The following is a 19,062-nucleotide window of genomic DNA, read 5'->3' as shown; positions in this document are numbered from 1 at the left end:
AGGAAAGATTAAAGAGGCTAGGACTCTTCAGCTTGGAAAAGAGAAGACTAAGGGGGGATATGATAGAGGAGTATAAAATCATGAGTGATGTTGAGAAAGTGGATAAGGAAAAGTTATTTACTTATTCCCATAATACAAGAACTAGAACATAATACATTTCACCAAATGAAATTAATAGGCAGCAGGTTTAAAACAAATAAAAGGAAGTTCTTCTTCACGCAACGCACGGTCAACTTGTGGAACTCCTTACCTGAGGATGTTGTGAAGGCTAGGACTATAACAATGTTTAAAAGGGAACTGAATAAATTCATGGTGGCTAAGTCCATAAATGGCTATTAGCCAGGATGGGTAAGAATGGTGTCCATAGCCTCTGTTCGTCAGAGGATGGAGATGGATGGCAGGAGAGAGATCACTTGATCATTGCCTGTTAGGTTCACTCCCTCTGGGGCACCTGGCATTGGCCACTGTCGGTAGACAGATACTGGGCTAGATGGACCTTTGGTCTGACCCGGTACGGCCGTTCTTATGTTCTTATGTTATGTTCACTGTGTGCGAACCAAACATTCCAGGGTGCAATCCCAACCAGGGAGAGGCTGTGTCACCACTTGCCTTGCAACCTGGTGTGCAACCCTTTGCTGCTGTAGATCCTAACCTGAGCTCCTCACAAACAGCCTGCAGGCCACACGCGGAGTGTCTGTGCCTAGCCACAGCCCTGGTCCAGCAGCCTGTCAGCAAGCACCCAGCTATGCTCTGGCTTCCAGCAGCCTTGGTCACTTTGCAGGGTGACCCCAATACAGCACCAGTCCTGGATTTTCCCCAAAAAACTTGTGTTCTGCACTGTCCAGCCCTCTCCTGAGAAGTCCAGATCTACTCAGTCCATTTTCCCTTTAAGGGGATCAACATACACAATCTGCTACCTTATATGGAGTTACCCAAACAATTTGCCACACTGGATTAGTTGTAAAACAAGTTTATTTACTTACAAAGAGATTTTAAGTGAGTACAAGTAATGAGGCATAAAGTTAGGAATGGTTACAATAAAAATAAATAACTTCTACACTAAACAACCTAGACTTGGTACAAGGTGACATCCCTTGCCACAGGTTCACAGTAACATTGCTGCCCAAACTCTCAGGCCAGGATCTGCTTCCAAATGTCCCATGGCTCTTTCTTTTGCCCTCTTAGGTGAAAAGAGGGTGATTGAGAGGAAGACAGAATTTGGGATATTTTTGCCCTTCACTTTTATAGTCGAGTGCCCCTTTGAGATGCATTTTCCTGAAGGTCATGCCTCAAAGCAAAGTTTATTCAAACAGTAAAGAAGGCGACATGATGTCTGGGGGTGAAAAGTTCTGTGCTGTTTCGTCTCACCTCTGTTCCCTGAAATGCAGATTTTCCTTGTCTGCTGTCTTCCCTCGCTGTCTGAGGACCCTGTATACAACTTATATGTAAACTGAGGTAAACGCACATTCCTTGGTTTAAGATCTGTTTAAGTTCTATCTAATTAGGGCTATATGCGTTAGAATGTGTGCCACCAATATAATTTAGGGGGCATTCATAACTTTACATATAATGTTGCTACATACATTTCACCATGATATTATTAATCAGAAAGTTATTTGTTTTCAAATGATGCCTTAAAAGGTGTATTTTGTATAAAGATTATTACAATAGTGTTTAGGGGGATGAATATTATTATATTTATATATTATTATTGCAATAGTGTGAACACAGGGTGAATATAGCTGTGGGGAACAAACACATAAAAAAAGGCACCACCTGCTGTGAAGCAGCGAAGAAAAAAAAGAAAGAAAAACCCAAGTCTTGCCACCAAAGACTGAAGAACCTGCCGCCGAATTGCTGCTGAAGACCCGGAGCGACTGAAGAACCAAAGTGCCATTGAAGACCCGGACGTGCTGCCCCTGCTGGGAAGCACCCCCAAGGGAGTGTAAAAATTAAAAAGGCAACACTTTTGGGAGTGTGCTCAGTGGGAGCGGCCGCTCCCCCTGCTCCCCGCCTAGCTACACTATTGGTACAGTGATGGGTATCTCATAGATGTATGGAGTAAAAGATACTGGAGCAGGTATAAATACATGAAAGGATGTGGGTTGCTTTACCAAGTGTTAGGTCAGTCTAACGTTATCAGGATTTTAATTTGTTTTCTTTTATTTATGTTTATGTATAACTGTGAAGATAATGTCTGTGAATTATAACTGACAATCTAATGTTAGACTGACCTAACACTTGGTAAAGCAACCCACATCCTTTCATGTATTTATACCTGGTCCTGTATCTTTTACTTCATATATCTGATGAAGAGGGGTTCTAGCCCATGAAAGCTTATGCCCAAATAAATGTGTTAGTCTCTAAGGTGCCACAAAGACTCCTCATTTTTTTTGCTGATATTAACACGGCTACCACTGAAACCTGTCACAATGAAGAGTGACTAAAAGATGGTAGAGCAGAGCTGCTCTTCAAGGACAAACAGGAAAATGTCTTCAGCATTTTGCATGCAAAACTGCACATTTGCTTCAGAGATGGTTTAAATGTTCTTTTGGATACCCAGGCTCTGTCCTCGGCCTATAATCATCCCATAGCAGCGTTGCAAATTATGGCCAGCCTGCAATTTTAACTGCCAGCCCTGCAAATGCCTTAGGATCTGGAGTCAAACTGGGTTCTTCTGATGCATCATCACCAGGAATAAAGGTTCTGTAGGCTGAACAATGTGCCACCTAGGCAGCCTATTTCCCTCAGTGACAGCTCCAGAGTTCCCTGGGTTTGCATGGTAGGTAACTGACTATTTCAGCCAATAATTCTGTTGCTAATGCAGAAATAGAAAGATGGCTGCTCCCTTTCTTAGCTATGCTGGCTCTGCAGGGGTAGAGTGAAAAGCAGTAATGACTTCACTCATGAAGGTTGGCAGATCTGAGTGAAAGGGGGGCTTTTTTTTTTACAGTCATATTTCAGAGTAAAATGGTGCTTCAAGAATGTAGGGCCTGGCTTTATTCTAAGCCTCCTTGAAGGGTAGCTCCACTCAGCCACTACCCAGTGAGTACGTTTCCCACCATTGCATCTTAAGTCAATAGGTGATTACTTCTTTTGCTGAGAAATCATCTGCCAGGTATTAGTAAAGCTCTGAAACATGGAACAGCAAAGGAGACTTCTTATCAGAAACAGACACTGCTATATTGGGGCTAGAATCAGAACTTACAAATGTCTTGTAAGCCAGACACTGACAAGTCAGGGAAAGCCCATTATCTCAAGTGGTCAAGTCCAGGGCTATTGGACCAGGAGAATGAGAGCTGGCTTAATGTCCTCCTGTAAGGTGGTCAGATGCTATGGTGATAAGCACAGTATAAGAACCTATATAGAATATTCCCTACTCTTACCATGAGGTTCCCTGTGGCTGTGGTGTGCAGCAGAGTGACAACAGTGAAGTCCTTGGTATCCACAGATTTGTTACAAATTTGTGTGAAGAACATCGTGAGCTGTGCGGTGCCACTGGCTCTCTGAACTGAAATCACAGGTGGGTCCCTTTTCTGCAGATTCTACCAGAGTGAAGTTGATTTACTTATAAGACCCATGCATGTCCCTCTGCAGCTTACAGGCCCCTACTGGACTGGGTTTGTGGAGAAGGGAGCACATATCCTAATGCTGTCTGTGGAGACAAGGGACAGCTTGGACACACAGATCCCATGACCAACATGAGGAGGGCAGATGATGCTATGTAACTGTGTTGAAAATAGGTTTTTGTGCTTCAAGAGACGCCTTCCAAGGCCTGCCGATTTTCTGTCATGTACTGTCACCAGTTGAAAGCAGCTGCCTCTGCACCTTCAGACCAGTTTAAGAAACTTTGTGCTTCCTGTGTCTAATGGTGGCTTTGTGCATTTCAATAATTTAAATAAAAATATCCCTGCGGGTTAACATTTAAGTCTGCCCTCTGTTGTGCCTGCATCTAGGTTACCTTTGTTATGCCAGAAGTTATTTTTCTTGTAATTTTGTGGACAAAAACAGAGCCTTAGTTGGGAGTAGGCTGAAAACTTGGCCTATAATGTCTGACTGAGCAGTCTAGCCTGCAGTGCCTCAGAGCCAGACAGCAATACAATTTCTGAATTGTACAGCATCTTCAAAGCTTGTCTGATTTTCAGAGGAGCTTCAACATGGCCTCCACAGCTACACCTAAACTTTGTGTCCAACGATTTAGGCAACTACTGGAACAAAAGAGATGGACTTTATTTTGAAGTTAGGCTTTTACCCACCAAGTAGATTGGAAATAGCTTTCCTTTAGTAAACTATAGAACAGGGGTTGTCAACCTTTCAGAAGTGCTGTGCCGAGTCTTCATTTATTCACTCTAGTTTAAGGTTTTGCGTGCCAGTAATACATTTTAACATTTTTAGAAGGTCTCTTTCTATAAGTCTATAATATATAACTAAACTATTGTTGTATGTAAAATAAATAAGGCTTTTAAAATGTTTAAGAAGGTTCATTTAAAATTAAATTAAAATGCAGAGCCCCCCGGACTGGTGGCCAGGACCCAGGCAGTGTGAGTGCCACTGAAAATCAGCTCGCGTGCTGACTTCGGCACCCGTGCCATAGGTTGCCTACCCCTGCTCTAGAATAATATGTTGATATGGAGCAGCTTTAAGATGATTTACAAAGGGACTTCTAAAAAGAAATTGGGCTTTGTGCTTCTTTTTAGTGGATAAAAGAAGTGTTAGTGGGTTTTAAAAAAGAGACTTTTCCCCCCTTAGAAATATCAGGACTGCCAGCTCTGGTTTTGCGGGAAAACATGTTGGAGGTCTCAGGGATGTTCATTGCAGGCTCAAACACTTTAGCTCAAGGGGATGCTGAACCCTTAGCAAATCCATTCTCCTCAGTGTTAGTCATTTGAATAGATATTAAACAAAGAAATAAATGTTTTAAACAGTGATTAACCACCCCTTCCTTCTCAATTAAATATTTGTTGAAGTAGGGGGAGTGGACCTTCAGTCTTCCCCACTCCCAGGTGAGTGCTCAGACCACTAGACCAGTGGTTTTCAAACTTGTTTTCTGGGGACCCAGTTGAAGAAAATTGTTGATGCCCGTGCCCCAACAGAGCTGGGGATGAGGGGTTTGGGGTGTGGGAGGGGACTCTGGTCTGGGGCAGGGGGTTGAGGTGCAGGAGGGGGTCAGGGCTCTGGGCTGGGGGTGCAGGCTCTGGGGTGGAGCCAGGGATGAGGGGTTTGGGGTACAGGAAGGAGTTCCAGGTTTGGGGGAGCTCAGGGCTGCGGCAGGGGATTGGGCATGGACTTACCTCCAGCGGCTCCTGGTCAGCAGCGCAGACGGAATGCACCGTGGACCGCGCTGCACCACGGAAGTGGCCAGCAGCAGGTCTGGCTCCTAGGAGGAGGCACGCAAGTGGCTCCATGTGACTCTTGTCCGCAGCCACTGCCCCCACCCCACCCAGTTCCCATTGGCTGGTTGCCGGCCAATGGGAATGCGGAGCCAGTGCTCGGCTCGGGGGCACCGCATGGAGCCCTGTAGCCCCCCGCCTAGAAGCCAGACCCTGCTGCTGGCCGCTTCCGGGGCATAGTGCGGTGTCGGAAAAGGCAATAGCCTGCCTCAGCTGGGCAGCACCACGGATGGGACTTTTAACGTCCCAGTTGGTGGTACTGACCAGAACAAGGCGACCCCGCTCCTTACATGCCGCGACCCAGTAGTGGGTCACGATTCACTGTTTGAAAAGCACTGTACTAGACTACAGAATCATTCCCATTCTCTCTAAGCCTATGAGTATTTAATTATTTATACAGAGAACAGCTTCACCAGGAGAGAGTAAGAGAGACCCACTCCAGCATTGGGTGCTTGTCTGTGTGGGGAGAAGTTCTGGGTTCTAGTCCCTGTTCCAGAGCAGGGATTCAAATCTTGAGCGCTAACCATTTAGCTATCGGGTGAGATTAGCTGCTGTCTCCTCCTCCAGTCTTCTTGTGAATCTAGCCTGAATAATAATAATTATTATTATTAAAAATTTATTTTGGCTGAAACTATTCAGTAAATTCAACATCAGTTTGTGAATAGTCTTGTTCGACCCAAAACTGCAATTTTTGGCAAATCTTCTATTCAGTGGAAAATTTTCCCCCAGCTCTACTTGTCATGTCATTTCACTAGTTCTCTCTTCACCCTAATCTTTCATCCTAGACAGAACCTGAATTTCATATGCAAGAAAAGGCATTGGGGCCATTTCTATCCACCTTATGAAAACAGAAAGGGGGGAAGGGCGCAAGCCTAATTTTTCCTTTTTTCAGCTCACCTTCAATATTCATCATTCATGTGACAGACTGAAACTAAAGAAGATTTATCGTTCACACACAGAAGTGCAGATCACTAATGTCTCTGTCTATATCAGGAGAGTGTCTTTTTCACAAATTCATTTAGATACAGTAGTGCAGCTTTCAAAATGATTATCATCTGCTTTTATCACCCCACAGCTGTTCCTTTCAGCAGGATCCACTACCTTCAACCTGGGAAAAAAAGGAAATAAAATCACTATTTAGAATTTTTGACCAAGATTTATAGCAGTGTTTCCTCATTCTGACACCTCTCTCGAAGTTCTTCCTTAACACTTGAGTTGTTCCGACAGAACCCTAGTTGATAAAAGACTTCCTAGCACATGATTCTTTAGTAGCAGCTGGCTGGTGTTTTCCAGAAGTGGACAAGACTTAGTCATATTACAAAATCCAACCCTCAGGATTAGCCGCACTGTTGATTGAAGTAATCTATTGAGGTTTAGGACTGACCACCTCTCTTTGCTGGGGACTGGGTCTAGTTTAACATTGCTTGAGGGCCTCTGCTCACAGCAATGCTGGAAAGCAACAACCCGCTACTCTGTGCTAGGCATCTTATGTGGACTCAGAGGATAAAAACATTCACAGTGTTTGATTTAAGAGGGAGCCATCCACTCAAATCCTTTTCCTCTTGGGGGATGTAATGATGAGTCCAAGCCAGATCCAATTTGCGTCTTTGATAGTAGTTTGTATGAAAGTCTGTAAATGACATGGAACAATAACCTGATAGGGAGAAAGGAGGTTAAAGGTTATATTGGTTAAGGTTGTAGCACATTCTTGGTGGTCTATGTTGTACTACTGGTGAGGTGTCCACTGTTGGGTGGCAGAGCATAGGTTATGTGCTACTGATAGCCTTTATTTTTCAATTCATTTGATTTTTAGCTTGTGCAGATATGTTATGTGTAGAGCAACCTTAACTGACACACAGCAGTGGTTTTGTGTATGAATTATTACTAATGATGCTCATTTCCCCAGAAGTTTTATTTGCCATCTCATCCTGGTCCTGGATCACCAGTAGTCAAGAGCTCTTCTTTGAACAGTTGTCCCTGCTCTTGTTCCTGGAATTTTTTTCTTTAGACACTGTCATGGAGTCACAGATCCAATGCTCTGGAACAGCTCTGTATGAAGCCAGCCAGGACTCTGGGATAGCATGCCTCCTCTCTCTGAGAACAGTCGCCAGGGCAAGAAGCTTACGCAGCTTCGGCCTTCCTGGGTCTGACATAGGAGCATTCAGCATCCCCTTCCACACCATGCGCTTCCTGCAACGAGTTGGCCCGGGCGGGGCTCCTGGGGAAGCTGGAGAACCCTACACCCCAACTCCACAGTCAGCCGTGACTCTCAACCAGTGCTGTAAAACGAGGGTTTATTAGTCGACAGGAACAAAGCGTAGAACAGAGCTTGCTAGCACAGAAATCAGTGACTTTCATCAAAGTCCACCTTGGCGGGACCTTGGGCCGGATGCCCTGGACTCCCCTCTCTCCAAGTCCCAAACTGCAGACTGCCCAGCTTCCAGCGACCTGACTTCTGACACGCCCGTTGCCTCTCCTCCTGGTCTTTGTCTCAAGTGTCACCTGGTTGCAACCTACTCCTGGCTCTCAGGTTATGAAGGGCATCAGCTATCACTTACATGCAGGCAGCTGGAGCGGCCTCACCTTTCCCCGAGGGTCTCAGCAGAAGTCAGATACCCAATTCCCACCACCTAGGCATTGGTGCAGTACACAGGGAAACTGAGGCACATACAGTATTCATGCAAAACAGTAAGACTTACATAGGCTCATGTACAATATAATAAGGAGAAAAAAACCACTTTGTCACACCCCCCTCAGTGTGATAGCCTTCAGTGAAGGTTGCACTCTCTCGCTGGAGTTAGGCCCTCTGGCCCCGCTGCCTCCTGGGACTGCACCTCTGAGCTTTCTGCATGCCTGTCTCTCACCAGGAGCCTCCTCAGGGAGTCCACTTGCTCTGGACTGTGCTCAGAGAGAGGAGGCATGCTAACCCAGAGTCATGGATGGCTTCATACAGAGCTGTTCCAGAGCATTGGACGTGTGACTCCATGCCAGTGTCTAGAGAAAAAAATTCCTGGAAGAAGAGCAGGAAGGAGCTCAAAGAGGAGCTCTCCACTGCTGGTGATCCAGGACCAGGATGAGATGGTAAATAAAAATTTCTGGGGACATGAGCATCATTAGTAATAATTAATACACAAAACCACTGCTGTGTGTTAAGCATGGCAAAAGAAGCAACAGTATTTCTTTTATATTGTTGCATAGATAGGGGTTTGATAGATATCTGTGGCATCTCATTAAATATATCCTTTATTAGTCACTACTTACACTCTTCAAGTCTTAGAACACAAGTATACTTTCACAATTACATAATAAAACAAAAACAATGAGGAGTCCTTGTAGCACCTTAGAGACTAACAAATTTATTTTGAAGAATTGGCATTTTTGAAGAATTGGCATTTTTAAGTCTGTTATTGAGTGACCAGGGAGAGTGAAGTGTTCTCCTACTGGTTTTTGAATGTTATAATTCCTGATGTCAGATTTGTGTCCATTTATTCTTTTGCATAGAGACTGTCCGGTTTGGCCAATGTACATGGCAGAGGGGCATTGCAGGCACATGATGGCATATATCACATTGGTAGATGTGCAGGTGAATGAGCCCCTGATGGTGTGGCTAGGTCCTATGATGGTGTCCCTTGAATAGATATGAGGACAGAGTTGGCACTGTGGTTTGTTGCAGGGTTTGGTTCCTGGGTTAGTGTTTCTGTTGTGTGGTGTGTAGTTGCTGGTGAGTATTTGCTTCAGGTTGGGGGGGGGGGCTGTCTTTAAGTGAGGACAGGCCTGTCTCCCATAGTCTGTGAGAGTAAGGGATCATCCGTCAGGATATGTTGTAGATCCTTGATGATGCGCTGGGGTACCCTTCTGGCTCTGTCAATCTGTTTCTTCACTTCAACAGGTGGTAACTGTAGTTTTAAGAACACTTGATAGAGATCCTGTAGGTGTTTGTCTCTGTCTGAGGGATTGGAGCAAATGCGGTTGTATTTTAGAGCTTGGCTGTAGACAATGGACCGTGTGATGTGTTCTGGGTGAAAGCTGGAGGCATGTAGGTAAGTATAGCGGTCAGTAGGTTTCCTGTATAGGGTGGTTTTTATGTGACCATTGCTTATTACAACTGTAGTGTCTAGGAAGTGGATCTCTTTGTGGACTGGTCCAGACTGAGGTTGACGGTGGGGTGGAAATTGTAAGGTGCCACAAGGACTCCTCATTGTTTTTGCTGATACAGACTAACATGATGTAGCAGGTGCTGGTGCAAAAGTACCTAATTAGCCCCTCACCAGTCAGCTCCAATCAGGGGAAGCAGAGTGGGGCTGATGGAAAAGGACTGATGCCAGCCTGAGGATTGGCAACACCTGCTGGCCTGACAAGCCAAGGGCTATAAAGGCTGGGAGGGGGCCAGAAGGCAGAGGGCAGCCAGAGAGAAGTCAGTCAGGGAGGCTGAAGGTTGACTCTGCCTGTAAAAGAGGTTGAATAATCCTGTAAAGCTTGTAAATAGATAGACACCGGTGGTGGGATTACTGTAGGTAAATAAAGACCCGGGGTTTGCACAACCCTGAAGCCTCTCTGAGCCTTATTGGGGCAGCAAGTGGGCCCCAGGAAAACGGGTGGGTTGTGAACCCTGTTACACATGGCTACCACTCTGAAACCTGTCACAATAAAACAAAGTTCACAATATCACAGCTGGGATCTCAGTTCACTTCGTTCTTATATTTCATTGATTTACTGGTGATGCCCTGCCTTTTATATACCCACGTAGGCATGGCTGACAACATTCTAGGAGGTTCAAGGACAATGTAGTTCTCAGAAAGTCTGGAAGGTTTCATAAGATTCTAGAAAGGTACAGAACATTCTAGGAGGTTAGTGAAAAATGAATCTACGTACGGAATACCTGAAATATTTTACTTCAAACATTCTATTCTCCCTTTTGTTGCTAACAACAAAAACAATACCCTGAGCTGTCGATACACCAAGCTGTCACCTGGGTCACTTGCCCCTAAATCCTACCTTGTGCTTTTGACACAATCCCACATGACATTCTCATAAGCAAACTAGGGAAATACAGTTTGGATGAAATTACTATAAGGTGGATCTGGATGCACAGTGGGTTGAAAAACCATACCGAAAGAATAGTCCTCAAGGATTAGCTGTCAAACTGGGAAGGTCTATCCAGTGGGGTCCTGCAGGGGTCAGGTTACTCTAGCCAGCCTTTCCCAAGGAGATTGGTTATCCTTCTACTGAGATGGAGGCCTTCTAAACAATACAGATCCTTCTCCCCATAGAAGGGAGACCAGTGTTCCACAAAACCAAAGCCCTCCATCCTACACCACTTACCTAGCAAGCAAGATTTACTTCCAGCATCTTCTGCCTTGGGTGTTCCTTTGCTTGTGGGGCAGGAAGGATCTCAGAGAAGATTGTTTGGATATTCTTCTCCTTCAGCATGGTTCCGAGTTCCCTGAAGTCATCTACTGTCTGTGAGAAATCCCATAACACAGTGTCATTAGTACCAATATGAACCATCACCACGGATCCTTGGCTGTAGACTGCAGAAACCTATCCAATCTTAGAGTGACATTCCATGTCTTGGCTCCAGGAAGGAAGCATAGTGTTCTGTTGTCTGCCTGTCCCTTGCAGAATGTTCTTTCAATTCTTCTGAATACTGTCTCTCCAACAAGAACTGTCTGTCTTCCTGGGATGGTTGGAGAATTCTTTGTGGGTAAGACTTGATTTTCTGACAGGTTGGGCCGAGTTGCCATCTACACATGTGTCCCATACATCTCTCCCTTCCCTTGGACCTGCTGGTTCTTCAGAGGTATCTTCCATAGTTTTCATGTTGAGGACCTGATATTGATTTGAAACTTCTAGCCAGGGGCGGCTCTACCTTTTTGGCCGCACCAAGCAGTCATGCGCGGGAGGCGCCCCGGAGCCGCGGGAGCAGCGGACCTCCCGCGGGCATGACTGCAGAGGGACCGCTGGTCCCGCGTGGCTCGGCTGGACCTCCCCCGGCTGCGGACGGTTCGGGGGTTCCGCGGCTCCGCTTGAGCTGCCGCAGTCATGCCTGCGGGAGGTCCAGCCGAGCCGCAGGACGAGCGCCCCCTCCGCAGTCATGCCTGCGGCAGGTCCAGTCGTCCCGGGGCTCCGGTGGACCTCCCGCAGGCATGACTGCGGCAGGTCCGCCGGCCCAGCCTGCCGCCCCCCCCGGCAGCAGGGGACGGGCCACTCCTCGGCTTGCAGCGGCAGGATGAGCTGGGGCCCCAGCCTTTTGCCGCCCCCTAGATTTTGCCGCCCTAGGCACCAGCTTGTTTTGCTGGTGCCTAGAGCCGCCCCTGCTTCTAGCTATGTGGAATTCCTCCTGCTTCTCTTCTCTCTGGTGGCCACAGTCTGCCTATCCTTGTCTGTCTCCAACCTTGTAGAATGCTGCCACGACCTTTTGCCTCTGGTGGTTATGAACTGCCAGACCTTTCTGACTTTCTCTCTCTCCAGTTCCTTAGTGGCCGGCTCCATTCTTCCTTGAAACTGAGGTGTCCCAAATTGTCTAGGAACTCCTCAGCTTGTCTGATTCTCAACAGCATCTCAACTTGCCCTTCCAGTCCAAGGATCTTAATCTCCAGCACAGCCACCAACTTGCACTTCATGTACAGGAATCCCTTTTGTCTGCAGGCAGGAAAAAGAACATGGCACATCCATTGCAGGTCACCAGCACTGTTCCATCGCTGTCCATCTTGATATCACACGTAGCGCTGAACTTGGAAGGAAAACCTCTCACACTCCGTTTTCAAATTCTCCTGTTAGCTACCCCTGTTTGAGGCTCTCAAGTTCACCTACCAAGTGACTTTTTAAACCAAGACTTCCATGCTTAGCTCAGGTCTGCTCCTCAACACCAGGGAGCGATTAGCCACTTGGCTGCCTCTGTTCGTGGCTCTTGAGTCCAACTAGCAAGTGACTTTTTATACTAAGTCTTCTCGACTTACCTCAGCTCCTCTTGAAGCTATTCCACCGTGGATAAATAATTAAAAAGAATGATTGGAACCTAGGTCTCTCACCTGTCAGATTGAGTGCCCTAGGCACCAGGCTACAGAGTCATTCCACACTTTCTCTCTCTGGACCAATGACTTCCATTGTTGATAAATATTTAAATAGTTACATATTGCATCATCCGCACTGCTTCCTGAAACTGCTGGGTTTTCTTTGGTCATCTCCCATTCAGCCTAAGCTTGCTTACGTTGGCCTGTACCTCTGACACTTATTGGAATTACACTATAAAGTGATATCTCTTTTCATTATCAGCCTTCCCTTAGTCACACCAACTATTTTACCGTAAGTATATGTGCCATAAATACAATTTTCTCATGTGGGGAGCAAGGGGTACAGTCAGAGAGAAAGGAAATGTGGCTGAATGGAAAGTGGGCACAGCAAAGAAAGGAGCAAGGGGGTCAGAGTTTAAACAGTAGTTAGGTGTGGGATTTTCAAAAGCCCCATGGGGAGTGCATAATGGAGGCTGGGGGAGGCTAAGCCTCCCCAAACCTTATGCCATCAGTGGAGGGCAGTGGCGGATTTGGGGCCCATGGAAAAATCTCCCCCCCTCCTCGGCCCCGGGGCAGTGGCACCATCACAGAGCTTTTCCAGTCTCAGGGCCGCTGGGGGTGGAAGAAGGAGCAAGCCGAGCAGGGGACAGGACCTCAGGGGGAAGAGGCAGAATGGGAAAGGAATGAGGGCAGGCGAAGCGGCGGAATGGGGCTGGGTCCATATGGGGGAAGAGGCCGTATGGGGGTAGGGCCATGGGCAAAATGGGGGAGGGACTCTGGGATTGGAGCTCCAGCCAGGGACAAGAGCTCTGCTGCTGTCCCAGCCAAGGCTGAGAGCTCGACACTGCCCAGGGCCGAGTTCTCAGCCCTGCTGCTGTGGCCCCAACCCAGCTCCCAGCCTTCCTCCGCCCTGGCTGGGGCCATGGGGGGCTGAGAGCAGGGAGCATGGTCGTGGTCTCGGCTGTAGGAGACAGGGCCAGAGACTAGTTTCCCCAAGGGGCGGCTTCACCCATGGCCCATGGCAACTCCCTTGTAAGCTCTCTGAAGCAGGGACTGTCTTTGTTTTGTGTCTGTACAACACCTCCCACAGTGGGTTCCTGGTTGTTTACTGGGGCTCTTAGGGCTCAGGACTAGGATGACCAGACAGCAAATATGAAAAATCGAGACGGGGGTTGGGGGGTAATAGGAGCCTATATAAGAAAAAGACCCAAACATCGGGACTGTCCCTATAAAATCGGGACATCTGGTCACCCTGCTCAGGACACAAAGAACAAGCACCCCTGGAAGTGCAACCCGCCAATCTCAGCAGCTCTCTCCAGCCACACCAGCAGGTAACCCTGCAGCCTCGGCGTAACCCCGCCCACCTCTCTCAGCCCCTTGGAGGGCTCCCACAGCGCCCGCCCTCCCCGCGCCTTGCCCCTAGCCTCGTTCTCAGGAGCAACGGCACGGGGAAGACAGCGAAAGACTCGGGGCCGGTAGGCGCATGCGCCGTTTTGCCGCTCTCACGGGCCGGTCGAGGCGCTGGGCTGCCGTTGGCGTCAGTTCCGCTCCTCCCCCATTTCTGTGAGCCGGGCTGGAGGAGGAGTCGGAGTCGGTTCCTGGTGTGGTTGTGAGTGTCCCTGACCCGCGTCGCGTTACCCACCCCCTCCCTCCCAGGAAGCAGCCGCCCTCTCCCTCCCATGCCGGGCGGGGGGATTTGAATTGACACCGGGTCCTGCGGCGGAGGCTGCGCTGTGAGTGTGGACGGGACTGTTAGAGGGGGGTGTGCGCCTGGGTGGGCTTCTGCTGGGGGCGCCAAGCGGCAGGTGCGCTCCGTTCGTATCTGGGGAGTCTTGTCCCCCGGGGTCCCCCATAACCGGGGCTCCTACTCTTTTTCTGCTGCCCCCTTCCTCAGTGCCCTGTCCTCTGGGGTCCCCCCCCTAACTGGGCCCTTTCCCTTTTCGTGCTGCCCCCTTCCTCAGTGCCCTGTCCTCCGGGGTCCCCCCACAACTGGGGCTTCTACCCTTTTCGTGCTGCCCCCTTCCTCAGTGCCTGGTCCCGCCCCCAATCCTGCCCTTGCCCTTTTCCTGCTGCCCCCTTCCTCAGTGCCCTGTCCCCTGGGGTCCCCCCACAACCGGGGCTTCTACCCTTTTCCTGCTGCCCCCTTCCTCAGTGCCCTGTCCCCTGGGACCCCCCACAACCGGGACCTTTCCCTTTTCCTGCTGCCCCCTTCCTCAGTGCCCTGTCCTCTGGGGGTCCCCCCCTAACTGGGCCCTTTCCCTTTTCGTGCTGCCCCCTTCCTCAGTGCCCTGTCCTTCGGGGTCCCCCCCTAACTGGGCCCTTGCCCTTTTCCTGCTGCCCCCTTCCTCAGTGCCTGGTCCTGCCCCCAATCCTGCCCTTGCCCTTTTCCTGCTGCCCCCTTCCTCAGTGCCCTGTCCCCTGGGGTCCCCCCACAACCGGGGCTTCTACCCTTTTCCTGCTGCCCCCTTCCTCAGTGCCCTGTCCTCTGGGGGTCCCCCCCTAACTGGGCCCTTTCCCTTTTCCTGCTCCTCCCTTCCTTCCTCAGTGCCCTGTCCCCGGGACCGCCCACAAGTGGGCCCTTTCCCTTTTCCTGCTGCCCCCTTCCTCAGTGCCTGTTCCCCCCCCAATCCTGCCCTTGCCCTTTTCCTGCTGCCCCCTTCCTCATTGCCCTGTCCCCGGGATCCCCTCCCCAATCCGGCCCTTGCCCTTTTCCTGCGGCCCCCTTTCTCAGCGCCCTGTCCCCCAGGGTTCTCCCCCAATCCGGCCCTTGCCCTTTTCCTGCTGTCCCCTTCCTCTGTGCCCTGCCCCCTGTCTTTTCCTGGTGCGCCCCTCCCCCCCCCCCCGGAGCCCCTGCCTTTTTCCTGCTGGCCCCCTTCCTTGGCAACCTGTCCTCTGCTCCCTGCCAGCTGGGGCCCCTGCCCTTTCTCTTGTGCACCATTTCCTTGGTGCCTAGTCCCCCACACCCCAACTGCATCCTTTGCCCTTTTCCTGCTGTCCCCCTTTCTTGGTGTGCTGTCCGTTGCTCCCTCATGCTCTTTTCCTGGTGCTCTCACTTCCTCAGTGCCCTGTCCCCCTCTCTCCACCAACTGTGGTCCCTACCTTTTCCCTGGTACCCCCCACCCTTGGTGCCCTGTTCCCTGGAGTCCCTCCTGACTGGAACCTCTGCCCTTTCTTGGGTGCCCCCTTCTCCCAACTTAAGCAGCCTGCCCTTTCCCTAGTGCCCTCCCCCCAGGTGCCTGGGCCCTGCCCTTTAATGCCCTGTACCCCTCTTACCATTGCCCCTCCTTGTCCTGCCCTCAGTTACTTCCTGTGGGGCTTTCATCGTCCACCACACAAACCCCAGGGGACCAGAACCAATGCTGTCCAGGGGGCAGGGAAACTATGGTGGGGTTTGTCTGACAGCTGTAGTCCCTCCTGAATCTGAGCCACTGTGGAAAAAGTGAAATTGGCTGGTCTATTTTGTTGCCTAAGCTGAGGGCAAATGTAGGAAGTAAAGAGCAAAAAGGGTGAAAACTAAACTACAGATGTAAACATTTCCTGGACTGAATAACTCAAGGAAATCCCCTCTCCCCTGCCCAGCCTGACAGTTGCTTTAAACTTAGTGTGAGTACTGGTTTGTAGAATAAACAAACCATCCTTTCCTACACCATTTCCACTCTTGAGCTTCATGTTGGTATCTGTTATTAGCTTGCTCTGGCCCCACTTCTAAAAACTCACAGGTGGATTACAACTTCTGCTTGATTTGAACTGTCTTCACCTAAAACTCACCAAGAACAACACTGTCAATGTTAGACAGTCAGCTGAGAGAGAAGTTGAAGTGTTTAAGTAAAAAAGGAAAAAGTAATAAGCTGTCTTACCTGCGTAATAAAATGTATAAGCTATCATAAAGGTCAAATGGCTCCTGAGTCTAAATCACTGCTGTTCTGCACCTTGTGGGACCATTTATCACTGTGCAAAGTAGGTGTAAAATGCTGTCATTCTGGTTTGGAAATGTTTTACACCCACTTTGCACAGTGATAAATGGTTCTACAAGGTGCACCACAGAGAAGGAATGGCAAATCTACGGTAAGCTGTAGCGCTTCAGTGTAGACACTATCTACTCTGACAGGAGACCAATGTCTGTCTGCACTGGGTGTTAGGTCTGTATAGCTACGTCTCTTGGGGTGGTGCGTATTTTTCACACTCCTTACAAATTTAGTTATACCAATGTAAATTCCTAGCATTGACCAGGCTTAGTTGTCAAATGAGGAATACTATACCAGGGTCTTTGGCATGGTCTACTATAGGAAATTAGATTGGTATAACTGTGTTGCCCTTGGGTATGGAAAAACCCACACTCCTGAATGATGAGGTTAAACCAACCTAACCACCAGTGTAGACGGTGCTAGGTCCATGGGAAAATTTTCCAGTCAGCCTAATTGCAACCTCTCGGGAAGGTGGATTATCTACATGGATGGTAGAAGCCCTCCTGTCAATGTAGGTAGTGTCTTCGCTGAAATGCTACAGTGGCACAGATGTAGTGTTTTAAGTGCAGACAAGCCCTTAAAACTCTGCTCTGAATGTGGATATACTGTGATAAGGAACAGTATTAGTGCTGTCCAGTGGCAGTTAATATAAGCTGACCTCACATAATGATTTTAATGCATATTTAACAGGGAGCCAGTATAACTTTCTCAAAATAGAATAATTTGCTTGAGTACATAAACAATATCAGAAAGTAGTTTTTCAAACTACCTAGCGCACATTTGGGTGTTGTATAAAGTAGTAATAGAAATATCTTTTTTTTTTTTTTTTTCCTCCAGCGTATGTTGTGGTTGCAACCCCAGGTCCTACCTGGACTTGGAATAAGAATGTAAGAATTGTCATACTAGGTCAGACAAATGGTCTATAGTCCAGTATCTTGTCTCTAACAGACAACAGTGTACAGAACAGGGCAAATTTGGAGAACTCCATCCCTATCTTTCCCTCCTGGCTTCTGGCAGTTAGAGGTTTAGGGTTGCTCTGAGCATCTGGTTGTATTCTTGACCACCTTGGCTAATAGCCATTAATAGACCTATCCTCTATGAACTTGCCTAGTTCTTTTCTGAACCCAGTTAAACTTTTGACCATCACAATATCCCATGGCAATAAGTTCCACAGGTTAATTGTGCATAGTATGGAAAAATACTTCCTCATGTTTGAATTAAATCTGCTGCCTGTTAATTTAATAGGGCAACCCCTGCTTTTTGTGTTATAGGAAAGGGTAAATGACACTTCTCTGTTCAATTTTTCAACACCATTCATGATTTTATAGACCTCTAGATCCGGGGTAGGCAACCTATGGCACGCGAGCTGATTTTCAGTGGCACTGACGCTGCCCGGGTCCTGGCCACTGGTCTGGGGGCTCTGCATTTTAATTTAATTTTAAATGAAACTTCTTAAACATTTTAAAAACCTTATTTACTTTATATACAACAATAGTTTAGTTATTATATATTATAGACTTATAGAAAGAGACCTTCTAAAAACGTTAATGTATTACTGGCACGCAAAACCTTAAATTAGAGTGAATAAATGAAGACTCAGCACACCATTTGTGAAAGACTGCTGACCCCTGTGCTAGATCATATCATATAATAATTGAAAATAATTGCTGTGGGCTCCTACATCGTTTGTGAGTATGAGTCTCCCTCCATTTACCCCCCTCCAAGTTTTTAGGGCATGAACTTGTGAGGTGCTTCAGATCGTCATCTCCTTTTATGGGTGCTTAGTTTGTCAAGAGATGCTGAGCACCTTTCAGGATCAAGAATTGAGTTTAGTGGTGATTAAGGGTATGTCTATGCTACCTGCCACATCTATTGAGGATTGATTTATCACATGTAGTGTAGACATGATAAAATCAATCCCCAATCGCTCTGCTGTCGACTCCGGAACTCCACCGCGGTGAGGGGCAGAGGCGGAGTCGACAGGGGAGCGGCAGCGGTTGACTCGCTGCTGTCCTCACGGCCAGGTAAATCAACCTAAGATACGCCGACTTCAGCTACGCTATTCGCATATCTTAGGTTGACTTCCCACCCCTAGCCCAAGTTAACTCCCTTCCCACTGAGAAACAAAGAAACAAACCCAGAGTGTTGCAGAAGTAACTAGATTAAAGTTGGATGGCAGTAATTTTCCACTTTTTCACCCAAATAAATCTTTAGGATAACATAACTGTAGTCTCTAAAGGCACAGCTCTCTAAACAATGTTATTGTTTGTAAGATGTGTTGACTGGAAATTTTGCAATCTATATGATAAGTTTCAGGATTGCAACTCTCACTCTGAAGCCTATAGTGTCTGAGTCAATGTGAAGCGATGGAAATGGCTACAAATATGGTTGAGAGCTCTTTTTGTTTAGAATATCACCAGGTTCAATCGTCATTGGGATTCGTGGTCTGTTACTGTCCAATTTTTAAGTTCAGTCATTTTGAGAACATTTGCGCTGTACAGCTGCATTGAGGCATGCATATATTCCAGGCCAAGTGTTATAGACAATTGTGCTATCAGAGCTAACTAAAAACAGCAAGGAGTCCTTGTGGCACTTTAGAAATTAACAAATTTGTTTGGGCATAAGCTTTTGTGGGCTAAATCCCACTTCATCAGATTCTTGAAGTGCAAAATACAGTAGGCAGATATAAATACA

At 47.8% G+C, this 19,062-nt stretch overlaps 1 protein-coding gene and 1 long non-coding RNA gene across 14 annotated transcripts in view; one reads left to right on the top strand and one right to left on the bottom strand.

The window, feature by feature from the left end:
• Nucleotides 1-1,052: 1,052 nt before the first annotated feature.
• Nucleotides 1,053-13,896, bottom strand: LOC120398173. Of its 3 annotated transcripts, none has more exons than XR_005594227.1 (6): nt 13,768-13,896; nt 12,422-12,635; nt 10,713-10,833; nt 6,908-7,044; nt 6,288-6,498; nt 1,053-1,428 (listed from the first exon to the last, which is right to left on the bottom strand). It is a non-coding gene; the product is annotated as an uncharacterized LOC120398173 (long non-coding RNA). The 3 variants fall into 3 exon arrangements; XR_005594228.1 differs by lacking the exon at nt 1,053-1,428 and adding an exon at nt 5,297-5,377; XR_005594226.1 differs by lacking the exon at nt 1,053-1,428 and adding an exon at nt 5,774-5,975 and having other exon boundaries at nt 13,768-13,894.
• The window catches only part of TRAPPC9 (trafficking protein particle complex subunit 9), an 825,958-nt gene continuing 820,563 nt past the window's right edge, over nt 13,668-19,062 (top strand). For 7 of the 11 annotated variants that reach the window (XM_039525291.1, XM_039525297.1, XM_039525296.1 and 4 more), the window contains exon 1: nt 13,998-14,136. The gene's annotated coding sequence lies outside the window, so the exon portion shown is untranslated. Of the gene's footprint in view, nt 13,735-13,837; nt 14,137-19,062 lie in introns of those variants that run through there. The other 4 variants (XM_039525292.1, XM_039525294.1, XM_039525295.1 and 1 more) reach the window with 3 other exon arrangements.

This window comes from Mauremys reevesii, linkage group 2, assembly GCF_016161935.1.
Source record: "Mauremys reevesii isolate NIE-2019 linkage group 2, ASM1616193v1, whole genome shotgun sequence".
In the NCBI taxonomy this organism is placed as follows: Eukaryota; Metazoa; Chordata; order Testudines; family Geoemydidae; genus Mauremys; species Mauremys reevesii.
Note: the sequence above shows the minus strand (reverse complement) of the source record. Positions and strands in the feature narration are given on the sequence as shown.